Source organism: Psittacula echo (genome assembly GCF_963264785.1).
Source record: "Psittacula echo genome assembly, chromosome: 8".
Classification (NCBI taxonomy): Eukaryota; Metazoa; Chordata; class Aves; order Psittaciformes; family Psittacidae; genus Psittacula; species Psittacula echo.
The window spans coordinates 20,820,101-20,839,343 of record NC_137744.1 but is presented as its reverse complement, the minus strand read 5'-3'; positions in this window follow the sequence as shown (position 1 = coordinate 20,839,343).

The following is a 19,243-nucleotide window of genomic DNA, read 5'->3' as shown; positions in this document are numbered from 1 at the left end:
AACTATTCTATGTTTCTACGATTCTAAGATATACACTCAGAATTAATCCAAAGCAATTCAATCTGGCATTAATTCTGGTCCTGAGGACTCACAAATCCAAAAAGTCAGTTTTATAAAATATATTAAGTTTTGAAAACTAACTTCAACCTTAACAAACAGACCTTTATCCCTTCAGATATCAGTCTATATTTCTTAGGCGTACAGACTTGTGCAACCCAGCAATCAACCCAACTCTTCAGACTTACGCTGCAAAACACTGATCTTCATATCCAAACTGCAGGGTCAGCCATGTAGCAAAAAAGGTACATCTGCTTCTACCAGTCTCAGACAACTTCTCAGTGTTTGCTCTGTGTAGAAGGCAAAAACCCCTGTGCTATCAGGACCACAGACCTGACAACACTTAAGAGAAGGTCCACAAAAGTAGACTGAAAATTGGACTAAGAGCAGCTGCCCTCAGTTTGTTCTGGGTATGGAGAGGTCGTGAGCCTGGAGCCAGACCTTGAGGTAAGAGACTTTACAGGAAGAAGCAGTAAGCATACTAAGCCCTACAGGCAATTTTAACCTTAGCAGGTTCAACTGTAGTCAGTGACATGAACTGTCTGTTAAATACAGCATTATTTAACTATACGTTAATATTTAACATATAAAATATACAACATATTTATGGCCAATGACAGTGTATCAAACCCAATAGACACTCCTGCCAAATGTGACAGGCATCCATTAAACCCCCTGCTTTTTAGAAGAAAAGAAAAAACAATTAGTAAATGCTATATATTGTTTTCACCCCATAAGTAATCATCTTATAGTATTTATTAAGCATCAAACTGAACACTATCAAAACTCTGGAATTCCCAGAAATATACAGAACACATTTAGGCAGCTCCTGAGTAGAAATGATGCCGCATTACTAAGCAGTTCACATTTTCATGTGTATTCGTTAGGGAATTTTCTGTACAGGCTTCTGTTATCAGAGTGGCAATTTGCATCTTTTGTTTTCTCTCTGAAACCTGCCAGGATAATTAAACTCACAACTCAGCATGTCTCAGTGACTACAGAATCTTCTGGACAGACATCAGAAGCCTGGCATGGCAGCAGCTCATGTCTCTTTTAACGAAGAGGAGAAAATCTCCAGCACCAGATGTCCAGCTAATCCAGCCTCAAAGGCAAAAAAAAAACCCAACCAAAAAACCAAATCAAACCAAAAAAGAACCATCACCCCCTCCCCACCAAAAGGACTGCTGAATAGATATACCTGTAGTATTTGACATGACCAAGTGCACATCCTGAAGAAACCAAAATGCAAAAAGAAACAAGAAACAAAACTTTATTATTGCAGCCTTCATTTCAACCCCGTCCTCATAAAAGTAACCCACAGTTTATTATGATGTCCACAGAGCAACATGCTTCTATTGTAGATCTGCGTTATTTCACCACATTCCCAAGCATCCCTCCCAGTATAATTTGCGTGTGGTCCAAACAGACCACCTGCATAAATTACAAAGTTCAATCTACGAATCTGGAATCTACCTTTAGCAGCTTCAAGTAATCACAAATGATTTAGATTTGATATTGGGAAAATTCCTTCAGTGAAAGGGTTCACCATCATTATCAGGCTGCCCAGGGAAGTGGTGGAGTCACCATCCCTGGAAGCATTTATAAGATGTGTAGATGTGATGCTTAGGGACATGGTTTAGTGGTGGACTAGGCAGTGCTGGGTTAACTTGATGATCTTATAGGTCTTTTCCAGTCTAAACAATTCTATGATTCTGTGCAGAAGTCTCAAATCCTGTCACTTGTGTAGGCCTAGGTGCAAGAAAACTCTTACACCATGCGTTCCTCCCATGTGAGGCTCATTTTGTCAAATATTCTCAGAAAATAAAAATTTGGCTTTACAAATGGAGATTTTTATATCTAATGAGTGCAAGAGGAAGGAAACATTTGGGAACTGTCTGGCTAGCCATGTGCGTCTGTCTGTCAAAAAGCCTATTTGAAGATATTCACCCAGGAAAGAGGATATCTATTCTCACTTCCTCTATCTGACTTACTTAAGCACGTGTTTTGACTCAGTTATTTCATGCTAAAGTCATTCTAAAAGATTAAGTCCACTGGATTTTCAAGTCTTTCTTGAACAGTCTTACTGACACCATGTTATTCTGCATAATTACCCATAGTCTTCAGCTAAGAGCAGGCCCAGTCAACCCTCTGAGCTTCACCTTAGCACTTCACAGTGTCTCCTTTAGGTATCTCCCACTCAGAACACTGGCTTCTGCAAATTCCACATCTAGAATGCAACACTTATTAAATATTTTATAGCAATACTCTTTTGTAATTCAAAACTAGGTATTTCTTCAAGCACTAACTAGTAGCACTGCGACTAGGAATCAGACAGATATGTCAGTTCACTGCATAAAACCAGGCACACCGCAACTCACCTTTCCCTATCTGAAAGAGAAACCTGCAGCTCAATTGTCAGAAGCACGTATTTCATCCAGTGCAAAAAAGATACTTAAAATATGCAGCATGAAGTAGGCACATTACAAGATGGTCAGATTTTTAAAGCAAAAAAAATGGCCTTGTTATAGAATCTGACCCATATACTGTGAGACTGAACAGATACTAAGGAACCTTTTTTGTGCATTTGGATTTGGTTTTAAAGACACAAAGTCTAATGACATTAAGAAGTTTCAGTAGCTGGATATTGACCAGATCTCTCAGGCACAGCAATGAGAAAGTCTGTAAGGTTGTCTCAGCCCTGTGTATACTATTGTCCAAAGTGATCTGAAGAAGACTTAATGTATATGCTCACTAACAGTTATGGAAGAACAGATACTGGTGGAAATGGAAGAGCTATACATTATAATCTTCTACTGTTTGACATTCAGTTCAGAACCCACTGCCAAAAAGCAAACATTAATAAATTATTTTAAGCTTCTTTTATACATCTTCTTGAGTCAGGGATCCAAACATCCCATTACAAACTACAGGATTTAATTGACTGTATGCCTATACAAAGCTGTCAGGGTTCACAGAATCTTTCTGAAGACAGGTACACCAGCTCAAACAGAACTGCAAACTAACAGCTCCTGGACCAAGACTGGGTGTCATTATATAGCACTCTCGATGCTGTGCAGAGTGTCACAGGCTACTCCAGGAACTTAGAACCAAGGCAGGTAATAGATATCCTCAATAAGCTCCTAAAGACCTTCCTCCATAATATGTATCAGGAAGTTCTAGTGTCCTTAAAGACATAATGAATGTTTTCCTCAAGAGAAGAAAGAAGGATTGCAAACTTTACACTCTGAAAGTAAGGTACCATTCTTTTTTTTCCAAACTAGCATCATGTGTCGGGAGATACTTAGTAAGAAGTTTTCAAAGCCAACAAATGCCTTATTTCAGTAGTTCCAGTAAAGCATCATTATTTCTATTGTTCTCCAGGGTTAAGCTTCACTTTGTCCATTTAATGTAATAGAAGAATAATCAGAAATTGTTCAAAAGTGTTCAAGTACCAGCACAAAGTTTGAGTGCTTTGATGGCAAAACGCCATGTTTCCAAACCAGCATGGCCTAAAGGCTCTATTCAGTGATAACTGATTTTTCAGCATTCCAAACTCCTTTTAAAATTCCTTTTAAAGTAAGTTTCTCATCTCTTATTTCACAAACACCAGTGAAAGTCAGAAAAGTACATTGGAAATGGTAGCTGAGTCTGATCATCTGCATATACAACACATTCCCATGACTTGACCAGTAACAACAGGACAGAAAGAAAAATACTGCAACATGGAGCAAATCCTTCCTGTCAACATGATGAAAGCTTGAGAACAGTGGAAAAGCAATTTTGATTTCAAGAATGATATACTAACTGTGCTGACCACGAAAGGTAAAACGTAAACTGAAGTTCTGTTGCAGCAAAACGCCACTAAAGTTCCATGGGTCAGCATTTATGATGCTGGCACTCCTATTTTTTCAAATCTTTCAGGGCACAGTCAAGGAAATTGTATTTGCTGTCCTTCAGTCTAGAAGAGGTCTTTTTAAAGAGCAAATGATGCATACTTTGTTTTTATAATAAGCTCTATTTAATATTTTGCCAATTTAAAGAGAATGTTTTCCAAAAGAAAAATAATTTCTAGATTTTTATGTTGACAAATACAAAAAAAAGCAACAACAATAAAAAGATGCTTTAGTTATGAAAAAGAAGGAAGTTATTAAAGGTTTTTTTTCAGGGGTGAGGGAGTGGGGGGACATACGTTTTTTAAATATGGCCTTAATTTGAGGGAGATAGTCTTAAATATAAAGATTCCCCTCATCTTTTAATGCAGCCATTAGTCATTTTTCCTTGAACACTTGTCAAATTCCTGCTGTTCTCCCATTCGAAATACTGCAAGTTTCATCTGCATCCCTGCGTATGGATTATCTTGAAGTTCTCTCTAATTAGAATAAAGGCAGCCTTGAGTCAGTAGAGCACTTAAGCCACCAAATGATCATTTTGTTAGATTTAACCTTTCCCATGAGATACATCTTCTAGCTACAATAGAAAATTTAACAAAATTAATTATTTGATAGTCTTTACTCAAACATATTGTACAATACATTAAGACTGCTTCTATTTGATCAATGTGTAAAAAAAGAGCCTTCTATGTTAACCTCTTCATTGGCAGGCATCTGTGTGCACTGTAATGTTTAGCGTTATTTCACTCAAAGATACACAACTGAGCACATAAACTATTTCCACACAAAAATACTACGAACAAGCAGAGGCTGGCAGACAGTTCCTATTGTATAACTGCTGTGTACATGACTGTACATTTACAGGCAAAAGATAAATCCAACCAAAAGTCTTTACACATACAACACACAGAAAGGAAACTATCGCTCCAGCAGACAGGAAACTCAGCTTCCCTTCCTACAAATCTTCACCAAACATAACCCCTTGAAAACATTTCTATTTCAAGAGATGGGCACACAAAGCTGCTGCTTGTTTTATTCACTTATTTAAATAACAACCAACCAAAAAACCTGTGCTATTTAATGCTTTTTACAGTCTGTAGTTCTGCTGATGTCATCAACTTAATCAGTCATAAAACTATTCACCAAGATCTCTATCTACCATCATGGTAATGTCAAAATAAGCTACATATATTCAGGTTCTGTGATCTAAATATCAAACTATGGCAAATATAAGACGGTAACAAAGCTAAAGTTTAGACACAATTATTTTCTCTCCACAATGACTATGTCATTTATAAACTGAGCAAACAAAACACTACCTTTATTCTGGCAATGAGATTTAGACAACTGGGAAAAGTCCAGTCCAGCACAATGAAACATATTTTTTTGTATAACATATGTTGAAAGATGTTATGTACATACCCATGCTATTCAAGGGAAATATAAACCATCATATGTGTGGAGCAGATCAGGAGCCCCTGCCTTTCATGTAGGAAGGGTTTGTTATGGCACTTATTGGGGTTTTGCTTCAGCCTTCAAACATGAAGGGCTGTACTGAAAAGGAAGGGGCTAATCTGTTGTATAAGCCCGGATTTGTGAGAATACAACATAATAAATGGCAGGAAGGAAAAGTCAAGCCAATACTAGAAAAAATTGTCTACAGTAAAGGCAAAGTGCTAGAATAGGCTGCCTGCAGAGAACATAAACATTTAAAATTGTCAGCTAGAAACAGGTTAGCAAAAGGCCTGTGAAGGATGACAGTTACAGCTGAATGTTGTCAGGGGTAGGAGACATTTAGGCCCATGATTTTTTAAATTGTGAGAAAGAAAGACATTCCACATAAATCCACACATTTCAGCCTTCCAATATCTGAAGGGGGGGGCTACAAGGATGCCAGAGAGGGACTCTTCTTCAGGGACCGTAGCAAAAAGGCAAAGGGTGATGGGTTTAAACTTAAAACAGGGGAAGTTCAGTTGAGATATAAGGCAGAAGCTCATCCCTGGGAGGGTGCTGAAGCGCTGGCACAGGGTTTCCAGAGGAGCTGTGGCTGCCCCATCCCTGGCAGTGTTCAAGACCAGTTTGGATGGGGCTTGGAGCAAGCTGCTCTAGTGTGAGGTGTCACTGCCTATAGCAGGGGGGTTGGAAACGGGTGAGCTTAAGGTCTCTTCCAGCACAAGGCCAGTCTGGGATTCTGTGAAATCCCTGAAAACTTAAAATCAACTCTCCACAAAAGCATCATTACTTTTTAATAAATGGTAACATTTTAACTTTTTTTTTTTTTTTAAACACAATCCAAGTGCCAATTATATTTATGCCCACTTGTTTGTGTTTTTAGGGAAGAGATCCATCTGAAAGCCAGTACAGCCAAAAATACTTCATCCACTACCACCATGTAGGCAGTTCTTAGGAAAGGACAAGAACACGTAGCTGTGGGTAGGAGAGAAAGGTAGGAGCATGGCATCCCTACCTCTCTTAGCTTTACCACTCACAGAATCACACTGTAAATAGTAGGTATGAAAATTCTTCTAATATACTGCAAAACCCAATGTAAATCTGAAAGTGATTTTTAGTTCCCTGTTTATATCAGGCATTTAACAATCAAAATAGGATGTGTTAATCAGTATGCTTTCAAAATATTAGTAAAAGCAGTTAAATCTTTCTTCAAAAAGAGATAATAAAGTACACCTTTGCCAACATGGAAAAATAACCACAGAAAGACACAGGGTGTAGGGCCTGGCAATAGCTGTAAGAATATTTTTATACTGATGTTATTAAGTCAGGATGCTTTTAGTTTGATTTTATTCCTAATAGCATAAAAACACAATTCAAGAACACAGTGATCAAAAACCTTTGTAAAAAACCATTTGCACCTGGCATGTATTCATTAATATGTAAAAACACAACCAAAAGTATAGTTTTATATTAGCTTTGCATATTTGCAAGGATAAAAAAATTCCAAACTAACTAGAATTTAATTTCCTCTTGAAAAATCCCCTACAAGTCTGCAACTATGAATGCTGAAGGAGGCAAAACACTTCCCATTAGATAGTGTTACAGTCTCCTCTAACAAACCTATCAATGGATGAGCTATACCATTAAGAGAAATTAAAGGATGCAAAACTAGCATCTTGAGGTGGGGTGGGGGCAGAATTTCATAGTAAGAGAGTTCTGTCCGAGCCCATTCTCAAGCGAAGAACTGCGTAACTTCATAAGCATCTTTGTATTCCAGAAGAATGATATAAATCAGGTGAATTTAATAAACCTGTCCGTGGTGTGTTCTTCTATTATCACCTACCAGAGTCAATATTTTCATATGCAAGGAATATCAGCAGAAACTTCATCCACAGAATACCTTGGAACAAACTGCTTACCGAGGAAAGTCCAGCGAGTTCACCGGTGAGAAAAATAATGGAGGAATATGCCCTGTTTTGCATTTTAATCTTGATTCATTTTAAAGAGTTCTGAAAACTGCACACATTTGCAAAAAAGATAAATATATAAAAATTATACATATATAAAATAAAAAATATGATAAAAATAAAAAATAAATATATACAACTATAAATTACAGAGCAAGACTAGTTTTGCTTTCTGATGTCAAAGCCTACTGGCTCTGGCAATATATGCCACATTTGTATGTGATGAAGACTGTTCCAGACCTCTTTTACCATCAAATACTGTACAGTAATGGCATTCAATGAGTTACTTTCTGATGGAAGCCACAGGCATTATGCCAACCCATTTTTTCAATGGAGCAAATCTGTTGATATTAAATTCACACTACTAGATTAGACCAAAACTACCACCCACATTCTGGGCCAATTCTTAATTTCTCCTCTGCTGGAGACTTCATCTCAACTTACTTGTCTGATAGAACTGGATGCCTTTCAAATTTCTTCTTGCATCTTTTAAGACATGTGATGTTTGCCTGCGTGCTTGCTCAGTACGCATAATGACCATGTAGCTGGCTCTTGTATACTTTAAAGTCTGATTTTGCTTTCCAAAACAATTTGCAACTTTTGTCTCTATTGAAAGTTTGGAGGAAATGAACACTCCACTACGTAAGATCAATTATCATTAATTTTGTTCTCTTTTGCATTTAGTTATTTTAATTCTCATTATCTTCAAAAAAACAGAAGATGCAGCTTCACACACGTTCCCATTCTGAAATGTCCAGTTTTTTTCTCCAGCAATGCTGCTTTCAGTTAACAAGTGTAAATGAGATGAACACACAATTAAGAAGCTGCTGCTGTGCTCAAGATACTTAAAAACTTTACAAAAGGCAATAAAGGTCCTACCAAAGAACAAGTATGCAAATCTGATCAATTCCTTTGCAGTGAGGGAGAAAACTATCACATACATATGCACAAATATCTTGCCTGTAGCTACTTATTTCCATTGTTAATTACAGAGCTTACTGTGGAAAGCAAGGAATGGTATCTGGTTCATAAAGATGGTTAGTAACCAACAAGTACTTATCACACAACTCCTCATTTAAAAATGCATACTTTATTACAGTTGTGTTGGTTTTCTGCATTATATTTACTGTGTAGGATTTTCTCTGTAAGGGATCAGATAACACAGATCATTATTATTTTGCTTTGAGATATATATATATATATATATATATGTATGGCAGAGACCCAAGATACATTATGAAAAAATAAATAGACCCTTTCAGTTCCAGGGAAAAAAAAAAAAAAAAAAAAAAAGAGAGAGATCAGTTAAAACCCAAAATAAAACCAGGAAAGATGACTCCTATTTAATGACAGCAAATTCTAGTAGAAAGTCAACTGCTCATTCAAACCAGGTCACAGCTATTTTTGCTTTTTAGAACTACATAATCTCAATGCACCTCAAAACGACAATAAAGCCACATATCCAGCTATTGTCATAAGCTCATTTTTAATATGGTCATTAATGGTTACATCAAACCACAGTTTGAGGTCTCTGCAAGCAGATAATCTGATCTGGTGTAAGCACAGTATGATCAAACACTGTTGGATTTTAGCTACATGCTCTTCAGTCACTCCTATGAACCTGCATTGAAGATTTTCAGGATGTGTTAACAAATAAGCCGCATAACAAAATTCAAGGGGCAGCTCAGCACTGTTCAGTAGAGGAGTAACATATTCCATTTTTGAAATTATGGTAGTTCAACAACATAAAACAAAATCAAAGTGAAGGTCCCTGAGAACTATTAACTATGATTCAGAAAGGTAAGGTACAGTTCTAAGTAGATTAATCTAAAATGCCAGAAACACCATCATCTTCAGCTGTCCCCACTACTCATCAAGATTAGTGCTGCACCACCAGGAACCACTGAGGAACAACGAACGTAAACCCTAACAAGTCAGTTGTTAATCTAGCACTTAATTATGAACTGCAGCTGGCAATGGTTTGCACTAAGATCTATAAACTATGCCCTATTCAGCTGTCCCTGCTGGCTATCCTAGCACCAGAAATTATCAGTTCATTCTCAAGCTGATTAACCTCCGGGTTTTGGACTTTTTCTTCTTTCAGTTACTCAACAGGCTATCCAAGCGTAAAGCCTACGTAAGAAGCGTTTCTTTCTTGTATCTTTTTTGCATTAGTATTTGTCTATTGGCATTATTTTGTTGAAACAGGAATAAGTAAAATATTTGCCAAGATTCAATCTTCTACAAGTCATGCAAGAACACAATACTAGGGACGATTGAAAATTACTTTTTGATTTGTTAGGGTACAAAAGCATTAGAGAATCCCATTATGTTGTTGCAAACATCTTTCAAATACAAAAGGCTGGACTTCCATAAAAAGTCAATTCATTGCTTAGGTTTTGTTAGTTTTGTCTGTGAACTGAAAAAAATAAAAAGGCTTATCACAATTCCATCCTCATCTTCGCTACTGCAGCCCATAGCCTCTAAGGGCAATCCCTCATTAAGGAACAGGTGGGATTGTGATTAGACTTGAACAGCAGCACCTGTAGAGCACCTCCACAGAGTCCACAATTTCAGTTTAAACCTGCAATTTGGAAATGAATGCATTTTTTGTTTTGCATTGGAATCAACTAGGAACAAAGGAAGACAAAGCTCCTCTAAGGCACTCCTTGGACTTCCACTCAATCTTCATAATCATGCTGATGATTTGTAATCATTCTCCTCATTCCACTCATGACCATCACTCATCTTTTACTTCTATAAACCTAACCCCACTCAATTATTTAGCTATAAACTAAGTCACTCAAAGGTATTAGAAAACAATCTCTCAATACTCTCCATAGTTTATTTCACAGCAGCAAAACTTTGAGGTAAATAGGTAAAAATTGTCTTGCAACAGTTCAGAAAAACATTAATCCTTGCTAATTTGACTGACTTGACCTACCTCAATCTGTGCTTCTAAACAACTCAAACACTCTTTTTGTTAACTGATTAGATTTTTGGTTAGAATATTTCCTCATCTGAAAAGGCTTCTATTTTAGAAGTATGTTCAAACAGCTATTCATTCATCTGGTTCTTTAAAGCAATCCATTTATTCCTTGAGGAAGACACTTAACAAAGTAGTAGATTCTTTGAGACTAAGAGCTGTAGCATCTCACTTTGGCTCAGTATTATTACCTTCTCAAGCAATTTCATTAGGATAGATGATAGACACCGTCCTACTTTTGCATTATTCTTTTATTTTACATATTGTGATTAAGGTCTGGATTGATGCATTTTAACTAAAACTTCCTTCACGCAGGTGTAGGAGGCAACAAAGCACACATGAGTTAGCACTCTACCAAATAAAATTCACTTCTTTCCAAAACAGCTCTTTAGAAAAGTTTTGAATCAGAAAACAAACATTCCAGCACCTCTCAAATGCCAAGAGACAGTACAAATTGCAGAACAAAATACAGAACCAGAGACCTCTGAAAACACACAAACCTATTAGCAACTGTACCAAAAGTGTAACCCAACCCCACCCCATTAATCTTAATGCTCAAAGGCCAAGGTTGGGAAGGTGCAGAAGGGCTCTGCTTCTAAGGAAGGGGAGCCACACGTGATAACACAAGCCCTTTCACACTGTACCTTTGCTTGTGGAGAGCAGAGAAAGCACCACGTCTAAGCAAGACTTGAGATCCTCCAGCAAGTTCACAGCAACAAGGCAGAGCCCAAGTCAAGCCAGGAAGGCAGTGCCTGAGGTCCGAACTCTGAAGGGAGAGTACACACAGCTGGGCCAGGGTGGGAATACCACAGCTGAAGCAGATCAGGGCAATTACGAACCACCAGTGCACACAAATCCTGACAAAGGTTCTCTTCTTTCCTGAAGGTATGAGTATAGGACCAATCTTAATTTCATTTTAAGGTGACTTAGCAATGAATAGATAGTCTACAGAAAGTCTCCTTATAAAATACTATCACGCAACTGGCAATCTGCTCTAGCTGAAGTTTTTCATTTGTTTCCGTCTGCAGCCCACAAAGAAAAGGACTGCAGTAACCCACTCTGGGAAGGACAAGATTAGAGATCAAAACACACAATCTTCTTCCAAAGCAGATAAAAGAAAAATAATATTCCACGGTCATGTCACTGCATCGAAAGCCAGGTGAAGATAAGCAGTACTAAGAAATTACAAAATGAGTCAGAAAATAGAACCTGGAAAAGAGATAGATATTAGTCCTGGTATCAAATTAATTGACTCTTCCCCCAACAACCCACAAATAATATCTAGCTTGCACCGAATCAATTGACTTTCCTCCAAAGACCAATCTCAGCCAAATTTCTTAATAAAAAATAAAAAAAACAGGGAAGGAGAAGAAGGAAATCAATAAAACCAAAATGAGCTGCTTAAAAACAAGCACTATGAAATATTTTTGCCTTTAATAATTCAAAACTGGAACTTGCTGCCTTATAAGTGAAACAAGGAAATACAGACTGTTCCAAAAATAATTAGACATGTTAAAGAACAATACTATCTCCATAATTACATAATGTTTCCCCTCGATCTTAAAAAGGAGTGAAGCTTGTGCTACAAGATACAGGTCAACAACTAATGAACAAGATGAAGGATAAATGTGTTTAGAGAGACTCAGGCAGCTGTTTGCAGAAGGAGCAATAAGGCAATGGCAACCTCTTAACCTTTCCTGGGTTAGCTCACAGTCTGGTAAGAGATAAGAGACCCGTAATCTTTTTATGGGATTTATTAGAAATAGTAATACAACAAATGCATAAAATGCATATACAAACCACTATATAGTAAGCTTACTGAAGATGAAACAATAAAATGAAAGAAGATCGTAAGAGAAATATCCTGTAGCAGATGCTTCGAGAAAGAATATGAGAAACAGGGCAACAACCCTTTCCTCGTTCTTCCCTCCCAGGTATAATCCCTAGTTTCAGAACACCTATCTTTGAGTTCTTTGGAAACCTATTTTCAGCTGCTCCCAGTGGACCTATCTTCCATAAGAGTTGCATATAATCCTTTTTGGAACCCATTTATAATTTGGCTTCTGCAATGCCCAGTGCAAAGACTTCCATAATTTATTTAGACACTGCATGAAAAAAAGGTTTTTTCTTAAACTTCCACATGATAAATTTATTGAAGCAGAGACTAGCTCTTAAACAAAACATAATTTAAATGGCACAAGTGCTAGGGACAGGAATATTTAGCAATAATCAATACTACCTATACCAAAAGAATAATTGAATTCCAGTAGTTTGCCTAAAGACAAAGACAAAAAGATGAGACAACATTATAGCAATCATCAGGAAAATAAAAGACTGTTGAAAAGAGGAACGGAATGATCTGTTCTTCATCTCCACAGCAAATAAGCAATAGGTTTAAACTGCAGTAAGGAAGCTCAAAGCTGGATATTAGGGAGAGGGGGATGTTGGGGACAGCAAGTAAAATGACTGCTTGGGATAGTTGCATAGTTTCTCTAACAGAAAACTGGATGAGAACTTCTCTGAAATGACATGGATCTTTTAATCTTGTTTTAGCAAAGAGAACTGCATTAAATGACCTCTTGATGTCCCTTCCTATGTAGTACCACACAATTAGAAATAAAGGAAGTCAACCGACATCTAGCGCAGTGGTTTATTTTACTCCATTAGTCTTGTGTTGTTTCTGACTTACTTTATATTACTAGAAAATACTTGAGCTTCTCTGCCATTCAGAAGGAAATACACAGCACTGAGACTACCCTAAATATAACACAGTAACTAGACAGTGAAGATACACAGAATTTATGATCATATTTACACTCAATCAACCATGTGACCATATTCCAGTTGCTTTGGCAATGGATAATTCCCAGGCATTGCAATAGCACCTGCTACAAACCAGCTTTCTGTACTCTCTAAATTAAAAATATAAATTAGAAAACAATAACCTAGTTTTCTGACAGCTATTGTGCCTTTGCCTTTTGGATAACATTGTACGAGTTGTGATCAAAACTGTAGTTTTCAGTGGTAAAAAGGAAAATAATTAAAAAATAAAGACCCAGTGACCATCTAAATCTAAATCCCTTGCTTTCCTACAGTAAGCTCAAGCAATGGAAATCACTGGAATTGTGTATGTTTAGCACTATACGCAGTGAGAATGTAGCTTTTGGGGTTTAGCCTTTCTAGCCACATTCTAGCCTTGGAAGACAAGCCAAAGGACATATAATAATCTCTTACATAAACCTTTAAAGGTAGTATATTCTGATGAGCAGATGATCAGACTGGTTCTTCAGCACCACAACATTTGTGCTACCACAACAGGGAGACACAGAATTAACAGGAAGTGGCTAAGAGCAGGGAAGTACTGCTTCCTCCTGCGGCAGCACCGCCTGGGACATCACCGGGTGGAGAGGCTTTACTGATAAATGCCTTGCAGCTCCACTGCAGCAAATACACTTTGTAGAATGTTAATCATGTAAAGCAGAAATCAATGTGTACAGAAATAAAGCCAAAACTTTGTACTTTGCAAAAATAGCAACTCTGAGGCAATGTATACCCATTCACTTTTCCAATATCAACTTGTCTACCAGCTATGCGGTTATTCATTACGCATTACTTGGTTTGTTATTTTCCTTTATTCCATTTCCTATTTCAGCATCCTCATTAATTTTTATGCACTTTTGTTTTCATTTGTATACTTTTCATCACTTCAATTTCCTAATATTTCAGCAGTCCAATTAGCTACTTGCATATCTTAATCACACCGAGACTCCTTATTCAGCTATAAATACAATTTTATTACTGCTGTTTTAATGACTAACTGTTATAATAACTATATTAAATAAAATAATTTCTCTTCAAACTTTCCCCATTTCCTTCACTTGTCTGCAATTCAGTCCATCTCTCACCATATTTTGTTCAGTGGATCTTATATCATCCTAACATGCTTCCTGTACTAAAAACTTATTACCTGCGGAGGGGGTAAAATTTCACTTTGCTTCACTATAAACATTTCCTCCCCATTTATCAGACTGTCCTAAAGTTGCTAGATGCAACCCAAAATTGAAGAGATACTATCTCCACATTAGAAGGCATACTCTTTCAATAAATATGAAAGTACAGCCTGGATAGGCATTATGAATACAGCACATAGCGCTGTTGTTGTGAATATTAACATCACCAATAAAAACCATGTGTGAGCAATATATGAAGCCATAACTTCTGAATTGGAAACCCAGCTCTATTGTCATCTTTAGTTTCTGTAACAAGATATACTTGCAGTGAAATAGTTAATATTTACTTCCAACTTCTATAAAATCTCTAATATTTCAGGCAGTTCATTAACTTCTCTAAGACCTGAGATGCTGATGCTTCAAACTAGCAAATAAACAGGGATGAAAGTCTCCAAAATGGACTGGTCTGATTCTGCTCAAACTATTAAATTTTTTTGTGTTCTAATGATCCACATTGTGTGAGCTACAAGATTTGTCTGTGGTGTAAAGGTACAGATGAGAGCAAGGGCTTCTATACGAAAAGCACATGCAAACGCTTATGTCATGTTCTACTGTATATAGAACTTCAATGTGATATGAAATCAAACAGAATTTCAGGTCTGCCTCATGAAGTATATTCAGGTTCAACAATTTTTATTTATTTTCTTTTAAATTTCTCTTGAACTGCTGTACTTCTAAACTTTAACTTGTTTCTAATTCAAAGATTAAAAGGCAGTGCATGGTTACACATTTTTAAAGTTACTCTGTGTCTAAGTAATGAAATTCACTGGTCAATCCCCATCATGCTGAAATTCTTACAAGGGGAGCTAAGACATTTTTGTGGGGCTGTTTTGTACAACCTGCTTCACTCACTTCATACACTTCATAGTGCACTTCTTGTCTCCGGTGAGGTGGGCTGGAGCTGTGCAGTATCACACTTTTACCAGTTCATGCCCTGCCACATGCTTCATTCTAAGCTCTTCTGACTCTGCTCTATTATAACCTACTGCGAAGCTGTCTCTGCTTGAAACCTTCCTTTACAAATGCTGGCTTTTGCTTAAGGGATTCAGAGAATACTGACATTCAGTAAGGATGTATTAGAGGACTGTTTTTACAGGAGGAAATATCTTTGTGCTTCTTGTTACCCAAAATGGAGACCTAAATAATGTTATTATGTACACACTGCATTAGTTTAAGACAAGTCAGGTGGGCATTAGACTTACTGTTGGATTTTAGACTCAGAAGCATAAAATCTTTATAAACCAGATCTAATTGTATTAATATCACTGTCAATTTCCATCAGCTGAATATGTGACTGCGTTTTACAAACCCTAAATTCATTTGCTGATCCCAAAGGATACCAGAAAAATGGTTTTGTCAAGTGTATATGTTTCCTAAAATAATTTTCAGTAAATCATATCACAGATTTAAGATATAAATCGATTATGTAATGTTTCATATTTGTTAATTTGTATAATGGATCACCTGGAGTTCTGCTAGCTTTGGAACATTTACCCTTTCAGTGGTAAATAAAGTAACTTTGTCAGCTACTGAGACAATTTGATTTAATTCCACAGAAATACACAAGCTTAGGCATGTTCTCAGGGCATTAATTGACATATCTAATTACTACTGATGTATACTGTTTAAAATCCTCTTCTACTTTCTACTGAAATATACTATTAAATATTTGAATTTAGCAATTGCTGGTACACAGAGTTTGTTAATGACTACTAAAAAAAATAGCACTGATACCAAGACGTAATACCTAGAAGCTGCTAAAATCTGTTTTAATGATAATTTCTAAACCAATTTATTATTGTTAAAAAATGACAGCTATTCACTATTTTACACATTCTTTCTTCACTTTGATATTCTTTTCACCCATCAGAAAGAAGTCTCCCCCTCCTTTATGGGTTTTCACCCCTAGGAAATAACTTGATATGTATTCAGTAGGAATTCCTTTTATAATCTATGCCGTGGCCCACAGTTGATTTTCTCCTCAAGTTAACAGAAGCTGAACTTCAAACAGCTGCTAACCTTTTTTGCAGAAGCAGAGGTGGTCATGTTTAACCAGTCTGACTGATCTTTACAAATGGCCCCATCCTAAGGACTAATATCCTAAACAACAAGGAAGAAAATGAACTTGTTTTGCAACATGACAATGTTTTCAGAAGAAATTCCAGAAGCAATCAACATGTCATACATCCATCAAGCATATAAATTTAACTGTCTTAAAGACCAGGATAGCAAAATAGTCAGATCTCACATACCTTACTATGTATGTACCATTTTGAGTTCTCTTAAAACACAGTAATCACTCTCCCCACCAAAAAAAAAACCAAACCAAAATGAACCCTAATGAACCCCAAACTCTAATGAACCAAAACTTTCAGCCATGATCTTCATGCAGATTAAATTCTAGCTCTGACAAGTGTTTTCAATGTGCTACACCTTTTCTGCAATGCCATGTATTATACTCATCAAGAAGCCCCCCCACCAAAGAGTATGTATATTGAAAATCAGTAACTTGCTGTCTTTCAGCCTTATTAAGAAACTTTACTGCCTTAACCTAACTTATTATCAGTGCAATAACACTTTCCTTGATTTGATACCTTCCATTACTCTTTTATGTTTGGATAGATCCATTTTTTTAACAATACACAGTTCATTTCCTTCTTACTATCATCACTCTTCCTGTATTCTCTACATTTTTTTCTCCTGTTTCAAATTCAAATAGCTGGCAAGATGCTGTCAAAACCTGGATGTTTCAGTAATGTCTCAAAACTTTTTGAGACATAAAAATATCATTTCTTCAAGCTATCTGGAACTGCAAAATATCACAGGACAAAATTTAAAATGTCTTGAGTGAAATGTTTTGTTCATCATTGCATCTCTGTTTCAGTAAGGTCTCTTCTATCCAAGTGTACAAAAGGCAGACTAGATGTCACTTGAGAAGGATAGAAACCTCTAACAGAAGGTCAACAAAAAAAAAGGATAGTAGAATATATAAACATTTCACATGAGGTCACCCAATACTGTATAAGCACGATACATGACCCAAAGGTCACCCAAATCTATGCTCTAGTCAGCATGTTTCCCTTTTATAAAGTTGGATTTTACGGCACTTCCAAGGCACAGCACTGACACGGGTAACTATTCATCCAACCAGTTTTGGTTTCCACTGGTAGACTAATATTGATGTGTCAATCTCACTGACCTGAGTTTGCTATCTCCAGAAATTCACATGCAGTAGGTTCATCACAGCCCAGATTCATTGGACTCCTTGTACAAGAGCTGTGCAGTAACTCTTTTTGTGCACAGCAGTCATTTCTTTGACATTTCTGAAGTTCTAAAGCTCATCAGGACATCACAGGGAATATGAACATCCTAAATGCTATGGTAAGAGACTATGCCTAGAAAAATCTGGATGTTCGAAAGACTCAGGTGCAGCCGTGGAAAAAACCCAACAAACAAATGAACAACTTCAGAATAACTAACCAATATTTTGCATTATTTTTCTTCTTTTCTTGTAAGCCGTGAAAGTATTTATCCTTCAAATCCAACCCACTGTGGAACTATAACAGACATTCTAACAGTACTCATCAAAAACTTATTCTTGATCACGGTTTTCTCCATAAGCAGTAAGTGTCTGTGCTTGCATTCTGTTCCTATGTCATGATTATAATCATGCAATAATTGGTTATTCTTCACATCAGACAAAGATAGAAGAATAATTGTTTTTAGAATGGAGTTAAAAGACACACTCCACTGCTTACAGAGTACCTTTGTCTCTCTGCATATGTTCCTCAGAGGATAATAAGATTTAGGACCTGAGAATGCTTGTAATCTTAGGTCAACAAGGGTACAATATAAACCCAAAACAATGGAAATACATTAATATTGATTTAGGAATGAAACACTGACAATGCTGAGATATTTGCTGAGAAAGGCAGTGAGCTGTTAGAAGGAATGAAAATAGATAGAAGCTGATTTCTCAAATTTCTTTGTTTCTAGAAGGAATGAACTTTTTATCCTAAATCTGCTCCTCTACCAAACCCAAAGTATTTCATACATTTAGAATAACAAAGTTCGTAATAAAGATCATTCTACTCAAAAAGCAGAAACTACAAAGCTATGGGAAGATATTTGGCCTATTCAGAGAGTCCTTCACGACTCTTCTCAAAGTCAACTCTTCAAACCGTATAATTACCCTTCCTTTTTATTATCCTTGCCAATGATTCCCTAAACAATACCCACAATTTTAAGCTGGCAGATTTCTTTTGGCATGTTCTCCCCAGGGACTAAACTTCTTTATCATCATTCTATACTGCTGTGGAGCCTTGGAGGAGCGACCACAGGTTTGGGTGCAGGGCTCCAGACATTAGGAATGACACCTATTTGCAGTAAACAATCATAACAAATAAGGGCAACACAAAAGAATCAAAACAAACTTGTTACAGCACTATCTTATTTCTAACAGCAAGGAGTCATTTCCTCCAAGAGATTGTCTTCCAGTGTTTACAAGATAACAAACAATAACCGTTCAGTGCTGGTTACATGGAAAGAAAAAGGTTATAGAAATTTCTAGGCCAAGCCTAGGTAAATATGACCGTTGTATTTCCACTACAGACATCTAGACATTTCCAGCTGTTGAAATTATTGCTAAATATATTTACAGTCTTTGTACAATAAAAAGCTTTATTACTTTTACTACAGGCAGAAGAAAAAAGCTTTAAATCTTTAGTTCTGAAGCAGTATCTCCTGTCTTAAAAGCAATGAAGCCTTTCAAAGGAAAAAAACAGCACACTCTAAAAAGGTGGTTTATGATGTTGTATCTTTGTTGCAATTTCGGTTCATATATTTTTATTAAGTGTAACCTTTATATGTAAATGAAATTAT